At 35.5% G+C, this 11,066-nt stretch overlaps 1 protein-coding gene across 2 annotated transcripts in view; it reads right to left on the bottom strand.

Annotated features, from left to right (window-relative positions):
* Nucleotides 1–7,633: 7,633 nt before the first annotated feature.
* LOC131110555 (glutamate receptor 3-like) overlaps nt 7,634–11,066 on the bottom strand; it is a 129,347-nt gene continuing 125,914 nt past the window's right edge. For both annotated transcript variants that reach the window (XM_058063769.1, XM_058063770.1), the window contains exon 16: nt 7,634–9,000. The gene's annotated coding sequence lies outside the window, so the exon portion shown is untranslated. The remainder of the gene's footprint in view (nt 9,001–11,066) is intronic.

Below are 11,066 nucleotides of genomic sequence, written 5' to 3'. Positions count from 1 at the left end.
GACCGCCGTGCCGCCCCTCTATAAGTTATATTTATTTTAATAATTGTGATTGATTACTGGTACTGTTCTATAATGTGAGTGTTATATTGCATATTGTTGAGTTGGACGGAAAGTTTTTTTTTCTGTGATGCATGAAGATTTTCAGACAGGAAAAAGGAGAGAAAATGGAAGCAGTGACTCAGAACGTGATTTATTCATTGTGGTGCTTGAAGAGAAAGAGATAGGGCCGGTTGACTGCAGCGTGTTTCAAATTGAAGCAGTTAGCCAACCAGAAAGCTGTTTTCTTGTGATGCTAATCAAAGCATGACACATCGTTTCAGCGTTTTAACTTTTTTTTTTTTTTTTTCTTTCCACGCCCAAGCCAATGTTAGATCCGATAACGTTTTACAGCCAAAGGCCTTGAGCGAGGAGCATGCACAGGAGCCAGCTGAGTCTCAATGGAACATGGATGAAGTGTACCAACATACACGCTCAGTGGGGGATGATTAGTTGTCCTCTGGTAGAAGGAAATGAGCTTTCCTCCTCGTGTGATTGCTCTCCTTTCTTGCGTGTCACTTTTTGAAAAAAAAAAAAAAAAAAAAAAGGTCTCGCTCAAATTGGGCGTTTGGCTTCTGCTTTGTCCTATTCTCCAAGGAAGCTCATTCTGGAGAACAGTCACATGAGTATTGAGTAAGGACCTCAAACGATGCACAACGATGAGCCAATTCAAGAAACAATACAAGCAGTTGATGTTTGCTAAATAATTGTGTGGAAATATGGGCTAATAACTATAAAAGCAATCTTCACTCGCTAATTGTACTGCAAAAAAAGGCCAGTAAGGATAATTCATAATGCCGCCTACAGAGAAAATACTATCATAAAAGCATATAAAAAGGCAAATAAGTTTGCATCTTCTCACATTTTGCAAGAAATAAGTATAATGTTTCCTATAACCATAAACAAAGCAAAATTTGTTCTTAATCAGAAATCACACCACACTCTTTATTGCTCTCTGGTTCTACCATATCTTACTTATTGTGTGGAAATATGGGCTAATAACTATAAAAGCAATCTTCACTCGCTAATTGTACTGCAAAAAAAGGCCAGTAAGGATAATTCATAATGCCGCCTACAGAGAACATACTAACTCCTTATTTCTAAAATCACAAATACTTCAACTTGCTGATATAGTTCATCTTCAAACAGCTAAAATAATGCATAAGGCTAAAAATAACCAATTACCTAAAATGTCATCCAATACTTCTCTACAAGAGAGGAGAAATATGATCTCAGGGAAGAACTACATTTGAAACACTTCTATGCTAGGGCTATGTTAAAAAGCCATAGCATTTCAGTATGTGGAATCAAACTATGGAATGGATTGAGTAAGGAAATCAAACAATGCACAACGATGAGCCAATTCAAGAAACAATACAAGCAGTTGATGTTTGCTAAATACAAGGATGAAGAGTCTTGAACCAGTCATGATGTGCTATATATATCACTATATTGACACTTACTATGGTACCCATTATGTCATTGGATGGTCATATCACCTTGTACTTCGGTATAATAAAATAAGAAAGTAAAATAAAAAATAAAATACAAAAATTAAAAATTTAAAAAAATTTAAAAATGTAAGAAATAAAAAATAAAATTTAAAAAATTAATACAAATTATATTAGGAAAGCAGGAAGTGAACAAATGTAACAGTTACAAATTGTGAAAGTTTTCTAATCAGAATATCCTCATAGTTGGAGCATACAAAACCTGTTTACGACCTTCCAATTATATTTTTTAACATTATTAGAGTCCTGCAGATATGAAATAACACCCCCCTAATTAGATTTACACTAGTATTACCCAGTGAAGTAAACATAATAAGAGTAAATAAACCATAAACGTGTAAACCATAACCGCTTGTAAGGTCTTCTGGTGGTGGTGGGGGGGGGGGGGGGGGCAGAAAGTGACGATTGGGTTCAGAGTTGAGTTTCAGCTTGGCCTGCATTTTTATTGTGAATTTTTATTCAGGATTATTGTGACCCTCTGACATAAACCTGTTGTTCAAACAACAAGGTCTAATGTCTTGGTCTAGTCTAGTCTTGAACCAGTCATGATGTGCTATATATATCACTATATTGACACTTACTATGGTACCATTATGTTATTGTATGGTCATATCACCTCGTACTTCGGAACGAGGTGCATTATTAAAAAAAAACCTTAAAGTGTATTATGGAAAGCAGGAAGTGAACAAATGTAACAGTTACTGATTGTAAAAGTACCAGATGGAGGGGTTGGATTTAATAAGCTTTGCTTCTTCCTACTCCTTTTGGACATGTGGAACTGTGAACTGATTATGTGATGCATTCAATTGTAATCTGATGCATGTTCAAATGAAATAAAACCATTACCATTACATGAGCATCATGCACTGCAGTGAAACGCTGTCCTTGTGCACCATTCTCTCAATGCAGGCATTTATAATCAAATACAAGAAAACAAAAGGCGCTGAAGCAACCGAGAACAAAAAGCAATATCATTTCATGCTTTGTCAAAACGGGCTTATTTGCATTGTACAGTACAGTAGCGCCTGGACAGCCTTAGCCACTTCCACAGCGCTGGTGCAGTCAATGTCCAAAGGAAAGGAAAAACTGTTTTTTTGCCAAGTTTATTGGATTTTGTGCTGGTGCCGTGGCAGACCGCATCCACTGTGTTAGGCTGCGGAATGTTCTCAACCCAAATTCTGGGTTAAGAAATATTTAAGCCCATAATGGGTTACTTAGCTAGGATTTAGTGTATAATAGCGCAATCTGAAGTGAGTGGTTATTTTACGACGTCAATAGACGTGCACCATCACAACAACAATAATAACAATAACAATTGCAGTATATGCTTTGTAAGCCGTTGATGGCACTAACAATACTTTGTTTAAAAAAAAAAAAAAAAACGAGGGTGAGATATTACAAAGATTACAAAGCCACATGAACCTGTCAATGCAGACCTCAGTCTGAGGATGCCAGACAGGAGAATGAGACTTTATTGATCCAAAACATGTACACACAGTTCCACCGACTAACAGCTCAATATTACACCATTAGAGAAAAAAACATGTTGGTCAGCAGATACATCGTATCGTATTAACACCACATGATTAGTGTGATTAACTTATTAACACGATCAAGGGTCATGAATCCACTAAAGGGGGGAGTCACATTGTTATTGTTTGAATTTAAAGCTCTATTATTAGTGGGGGATTCCATTCCTAGCGGAATGGTGAAAATCTACCAGTAATTGACACGCCCATAAAAATGTCTGGATTTGACACATAGCTCCCACATCCATCAAATATTCCTGCTAGCTAGCGATGGAAGCAAGCAAGCTAAATGTACAATGCAGGTTTAAGCCCTAAATATGCCTCACAGACAAACAACCATTCACACTCACATTCATACCTATGGACAATTTGGAGTCGCTAATTAACCTAGCATGTTTTTTGGAATGTGGGACGAAACCGGAGTACCCGGAGAAAACCCACACATGCAAGGGGGGAGAACATGCAAACTCCACACAGAGATAGCCGAGGGTGGAATCGAACCCTGGTCTCCTAGCTGTGAGGTCTGCGCGCTAACCACTCGACCGCCGTGGCGCCTGCCTCACAGTTATTAAACAAATTTGAAAGAATATAGTAGTGATGGTTCATAGAAGTAAGTTGTGGTAGTACGAGGGTACCCTACTTTGCAGGCCAGATCAACATAATAATAATAAGCAGAATGTCAAAAAAATCTCAAAAAAACGCTATCAACTAGATGATGCAATTTCAGCAGACAATGTGTGAATTCTGAAAAGCTAAAGCGAAACAAAAACGCTTTGAAAAGTTGAGAAAATCGGAATTTAGAATGAACACAGGAGCCTTTCGGACACTGAAGCATGGCTGAAATGCTGTGGAAAAACGCTAATATGAAAGTTTGAGAAAATTTGTAGATTGAGCTCAAATCAGGAATTGAACCAATCATTTCTGTGTCTGAATCCATGCACTTTGGCACAATTGTCTAGTAATAAGTCTAATGTTTTCAATTACAATTTTTGTATTTATTTAGCTGTTTGCTTCTATTTATTTGATGTTATGCGTTTGTTACAGTGGCAAGAAACAGTATTGGCTTTTTTGGATAAATTGGTCATAAAATTATTTTTCAGATTTAAGTCACAATACAATTTACATTCTCCTGAAGTAATACTTCATAAAAAATATTTTTAGATTTTTTTAAAATGAACACAAGATTCACATTACAGGGTGGAAAAAGTATGAGAACCTTAACATTTAATAACTGGTTAATCCTCCTTTTGCAGAAATAACCTCAATTTTTCCTATAGTTGCAGATCAGACCTGCACCAAGTCCAGGAGGAATTTTGGACCATTCTTCTTCAAATAATTCGGCAGTTCGGCAATATTTTTTTATTTTTTTTGTCTGGCTCTCTTGAGGTCATGCCACAGCATCTCAATGGGGTTGAGGTCCGGACTCTGACTTGACCACTCCTTTTGTTGATTTACTTAGATGTTTGGGGTCGTTGTCTTGTTGCATCACCCATCCTCGTTTGAGCTTGAGCTTTAGCTGCTGGACCGATGGTGTTAAGTTCTCCAGCAAAATGTCTTTGTACGTTTTGGAATTCATTTTTCCATTGATGACAGTAACCCCCCAGGCTGCAAAACAGCCCCAAACCAAGATGCTCCCTTCACCATATTTCACAGTTGAGGTGATGTTCTCATGCTGGTGTGCTGTGCCACTTTTCCTCCATATATAACGTTGTGTGTTCCTTCCCAAATAACTCCATTTTTGTTTCATGTGTCCAAACAATGTTGTCCCAGAACTGCTGTGGAAACATCAAAGTGGTCTTTTGCAAACTTTAGATGTGCAGAAATGTTATTTTTTTTGTCAGTTTTTACCATTCTTGTTCAAACTTTTACATATTGTGGAGGTATGAACAGAAATGTTTGCATGTGCCAGAGATGTTTGGACGTTTTTGGCCGATCTGATCATTCTGACCATTTTCTGTCAAACTGTTGAGACATGGACATCAAGGCTTTTCGAGATACTTTTGTTTCCCCTCCCAGTTTTATGAAGCTCAACAATTCTTGCTTGCAGGTTTTCAGAGAGCTTTTCGGTGCAGGGCATGGTTCTCATCAGACAATGCTTCTTCTGAGAAGCCGTTTCAAACCTAGTGTGAGTTTTTAAAGGGCAGGGCAGCTTGATACGACACCTACAAACTCGTCACACTAATTGAACTCCATGTTGGATGACACCTGAATCAAATTAAAAGTCATTGACCAAATGGTTTGCATACTTTTTCCCACCCTGTACTGTGAGTTTTTTACATGATGCGTTCAATGAAAAGATGAAAATATAACATTTTGTGCTGTATTAGTTACAACAGAAGTGGTAACTTATATGACTTATATATTATATTATGCCAAATATATGCAGAAATCTAAGAAAACCCAAATGGTTCACATAGTTTTTCTTTGTATATAATAAGAGTTTTGTCATTCCATGGAGTATTGCTATAGTATTTAAATACACTGTGTGTTTACAGTAAATGCATGTGTGAATACTTTCAGCAAAATCACAGAATTCAGGTGTTTTCTATGCTATATCTACGCAAATATTTTGTTTATTAACAATGAATCAAACTTTTACGTATGTCTTCACAACTGGAATACTAGTCGTACCTTCAAAAGTTGACTCCCTCTCAGCAGGTGGAGAAAGTCCTGCAAAGCAACTCTTAAATAGTAATCAACCCAATCCAATTACTCATTTTTCAAATATACAACATAAGAAATATTTCAATATTGAACAAAGCAAAATTTGTTCTCAATCAGAAATCACTCCACACTCTTACTTATTGTGTGGGAATATATGGCTAATAACTACAAAAGCAATCTTCACTCGCTAAATGTACTGCAAAAAAGGCCAGTAAGGATAATTCATAATGCCGCCTACAGAGAACATACTAACAGTTAGTATGTTCTCTGTAGGCGGCATTATGAATTATCCTTAATTCAATAAACTACGGCCCGGGGGCCACATCCGGCCCGCCAAGTGTTTGAATACGGCCCGTCCGTTCTTTCCAAAGTATTTCATTTAAACTCAACATACGAACTGGCATCATGGCTTGAGCCAACCTTTTGATGGTTTTATCAATTTTGTTATTTGATGTGGTCTGTTGTTTACAAAGTGCTCCTGAAAAAAGGGACACAAGCATAATGATGATAATAATAATAACAATAATAATAAATTTTAAAATATTTAAATATAAAATATTGAAATATAAAATATTGAAATAAAATATTGAAATATAAAATATTAAAATAAAATATTTAAATATAAAATATTTAAATATAAATATAAAATAATAAATAATAATAGCAGATTGCATGACACTTTTACAGATACAATAATACCAGGTGGACTGTTACATGTAAAATATATAGTCTGCCCCCCCCCCCCCCCCCGTTTTGTTAAATCAATGCGGCCCGCGAGTCAAAAAGTTTGCCCACCCCTGTACTAACTCCTTATTTCTAAAATCACAAATACTTCAATTTGCTGATATAGTTCATCTTCAAACAGCTAAAATAATGCATAAGGCTAAAAGTAATGATCATGATGTGCTATATATATCACTATATTGACACTTACTATGGTACCCATTATGTTATTGGATCGTGCATTATAAAAAAAAAAAAAAAAAAAAAACCTTAAACTGTATTATGGAAAGCAGGAAGTGAACAAATGTAACAGTTACTGATTGTAAAAGTACCAGATGGAGGGGTAGGATTTAATAAGCTTTGCTTCTTCCTACTCCTTTTGGACATGTGGAACTGTGAACTGATTATGTGATGCATTCAATTGTAATCTGTTCAAATGAAATAAAACCATTACCATTACCAATGTTAACGATGACCTCTCTGTTGCAATTGATGATTGACTAATTCCAGCTTAAGTAACTGAGGAAAAATGAAGTCCACTATATGGCTGTCATCAGCAGAGACAATGTTTTTACAGTCTCAACTCAGTTGTGGTCTAAAGAACAACATGGCAAATATTGTAATCAATTGAAACTATTGTAATAATTGACAGGTAAATGCCCATCCGACTCTCCTGTCAGTATTATTTTACAGCTTCGAGCAAACGGACTGATGAATTCTGTTCAAACAATTACGCTTTTTCAAAATGTCATGAGTTTGACGTTGTATATCCTGCGGCGAATAGAGATGAAAAACTGAACCTGTTTTGTCTTTGGTTTTTAAACAATTTAGTGAACATTATTCTGCTCATGAAGTAATCTAATAAAGTACAATACTTGCATCTTGTGTATGAAATATTGGCTTTATTGTTTGTGAACAAATATATGGAACTACAGTGACTGACTCCACTTTGATGTCGATAAATTAGACACACACAGGAACCTTTCTGTACATTTTATTTACAAAATGTATTAAAATTCTCTGTACAGCGCCTCACTAATGAGGTTCAGTAAATTATGCATGCATCTCTTGCTCTTTTGTACCCACGACTACGCCTGGTAATATTGTTTTTTTTTTTTTTCCAGAATGGTGAGTCTTACAAAAAAGAAAAAGGTGGAACTGATTTGACAAAAAAAAAAAAAAAAAAAAAAAAAAACAGGATTGAGCTTCTACTTTAAGGTCAGTTTGTGAGTTGTACAGCTCATCAAGCATTACATGCATTTGATTGTTAAAAAAAAAAAATCATGTAATATAAATACTTCATCTACATTTATACATCTCAACTGTTTTCTTCACATTATTATTATTATTATTTTTTTTTTACATATAAAACTATTTTACCCATAGTTTTAGGTGATTTAATAAGTATCTTCCTAAATCCTATGGAATCACAGCCTTTTTGGAAATAAATTATTACAGCAATATGGACGTGTGCTAAGCTTCCAGACACTCCTTGGTGCAACCTTTATTAATATATGTCTCTCTTTTTTTTATTTTACAATATGAAATCACCAAACACTGTAATGCTCTTGAAAGGAAAGTTAAAATAAAAAGCACAGTTCATTTTAAAAGGTGCAAATATCAAAAGGAAAATGTTAAGATTCAGTTTGAAAGCTATTACTGTATGATTTTTCATTTGATTCAGAAGTTATTTTTATTTATTTTTTGTTTTGGTTTGACTTCCATGTACAGAGAGGATTTTTCAGGAGGTGGGCAACCTTAACCTTAACGTGGGTATTTTTTTTTTACACACAATAAATTCCAAATATTACCTTTCTTTGAACAACACACACATGTACACACACACTTGGCAGTATCGGAAGTGCGAGTCATGACCTGGTTCTGTGGTGTGTATGGCAGCAGCACCAAAAGAGTCCAAACAACACACTCGGAGCTGTTTTTAAATGGCATTTCTGGAAGATGAATCAATTAAAACAGAAGTGGGGGCAAGGTCACGGCGGGTGACCCGAAACAGTATAAAAGCTGATAAGTGTAATAATCAGTGTCTGGCGGTGCACTGAAGAGATATAAAGAACACATTTGAATACATATAGCCAGTGAAAATCTGGCAGCAGGAGAATGAGGCGTCGTATGCTCGTACAAGAAACCAATTAGACCCTCGTCATGTAAGATTCGTCTTGTCTGGCACTTCAAAATGTGCTTGGTTGCAAATGATGGCTTTAATTCTCTCACATCACATGTTTTCTATATGTACGCTATGTCTAATTCTTAACCACTGACGTTCAATTCTTCTCCTTTTGTGTGAGTTTCAAGCAAAAAAGCAATATCATTGTGAACGCGTTGCATTGATTGGACTTTCCATAAGGCACTGAGAGGAGGGAAATCGTCTCTTCCCATAACCGGTCCAGTCGTGTCGTCATTGCAGATTATCATGCCCGGGGTCCGGCCCAAAAGGATTTTGGCTCCATATTCATAATCCTGTCCTTTCGTAGATATTTAATCACATTTGTATGGGACGATGGAAACATTTGTTAAACCTGTGTCAGGATGCAGAGGAAAAACAAACATGGCAGGAAATGAGCTTCGGATAATAGTCATGTGATCTTGTGTACATTGTGAATCAAAGAGATTTCCACAGACTTCATGCATCGCCCACGGAATGTACACAGTGCAAAAAAGCTCTCCAGTATGTTATCTCAGAGAGATAAAATGAACATTAACCCTTAAATGCACGAGTGACTGGACCCTACACTCTTCCATAAGTGGGTCAAAAATGACCCATTTTTGGGGGGAGTCGGCTACAATCAATGCGTTTTTATGCCAGTTTTGCCATTTTGGTTAGGAATAATCACTTGTATGATATTTAGAATTATATTTAGGACCACACAAGAATGATTTCATGTTAGAAACATCTTAATTTTTCACTTTTTTACATCTTTGAAAAAGAAAATGAAAGTGTACAACAATAGAAAATGTGAGGATCCATTGTGTGTTGCATAAAGGTAAGTTAAAAATGTGAATGGCATGATATCAAAAATATGTTTTTTGAGGAATACCAGGAATATGAAATGATAAAAAAAAATTCATTATGAAGATATTTCAAAAAAACAACCTGACCGGGTAATTTTTGACCCACTTATGGAAGGTTGGGGTAGTAAGACTAAAAAAGAATTCTTAAAATGTATAAAAGGTAAGTTAAAAATATGAATTTTTGACGAATACCTGGAATATGAAATGATAAAAAAATTTCATTACGAAGATATTTCAAGAAAAGAACCTGACCGGGTCATTTTTTACCCACTTATGGAAGGTTGGGGTAGTAAGACTAAAACAAAAAATTCTTAAAATGTATAAAAGGTAAGTTAAAAATGTGAATTTTTGACGAATACCTGGAATATGAAATGATAAAAATTTTTCATTACGAAGATATTTCAAGGAAACAACCCGACCGGGTCATTTTTGACCCACTTATGGAAGGTTGGGGTAGTAACACAAAACCAAAAATTTCTTAAAACGTATGAAAGGTAAGTTAAAAATGTGAATTTTTATCAAAGAGATGTTTTTTGAGGAATACCAGGAATATGAAATGATAAAAAAATAATAATTATGAAGATATTTCAAGAAAACAACCTGACCGGGTCATTTTTGACCCAATTATGGAAGGTAGGGGTAGTAAGACTAAAACATAAAATTGTTAAAATGTATAAAAGGTAAGTTAAAAATGTGAATGACATGATATCAAAACATGTTTTTTGAGGAATACCAGGAATATGAAATGATAACAATTTTTCATTACAAAGATATTTCAAGAAAACAACCCAACTGGGTCATTTTTGACCCACTTATGGAAGGTTGGGGTCGTAACACAAAACCAAAAATTTCTTAAAATGTATAAAAGGTAAGTTAAAAATGTGAATGGCATAATAACAAAAACATGTTTTTTGACAAATACCAGGAATATGAAATGATAAAAATTTTTCATTATGAAGATATTTCAAGAAAACAACCCGACCGGGTCATTTTTGACCCACTTGTGCATCTAAGGGTTAAAAACATTACGGGGGCCCTTGGCACTGTTAGCAAATATGAATGGAAATCAGTGAAGGACTCCCAGTAATCTTATTATCTCATTTATGTCTTATCTCAATGGGCTTTATTATGCTTTAGTTGCCAAATTGTATTGTTTTTTTAATATCATCAGACATTCAAGACTGAAATGCAGCAATCACACTAAAAGCTCAAGTAGCCTCTTGATGCTTTACTTTGTGCGATTTGTACGAGGAAGCGGGTTGAAAGAAAATATTTGCAGGTCTCTGTTGCATATCAGTAGTTGACTGGACAAAAGCCGTGTAAACAATCTGATTAAAACAAAAACTAACAATTTAAACTGTGTGTTTAAGAGTGTGTACCCCAATTTGCGCAGTGGAATGATTGGTTTACTTGTTGTGGTTTCATGGGAGGGTGGGACAGGACAGCGCTTTGTACAGAGTCTCTGGGGGTGGTGTTCATTGTGAATGCTGCGGCAGTCAATATATCTAATTATTAATTAACTTGTCGCTTGACTGCTCACACATGCAAAGCACTGCAGCTGCATATGAAATCA

Source organism: Doryrhamphus excisus, chromosome 23 (genome assembly GCF_030265055.1).
Source record: "Doryrhamphus excisus isolate RoL2022-K1 chromosome 23, RoL_Dexc_1.0, whole genome shotgun sequence".
Taxonomy (NCBI): Eukaryota; Metazoa; Chordata; class Actinopteri; order Syngnathiformes; family Syngnathidae; genus Doryrhamphus; species Doryrhamphus excisus.
This window is presented reverse-complemented; position numbering and strand designations above follow the sequence as displayed.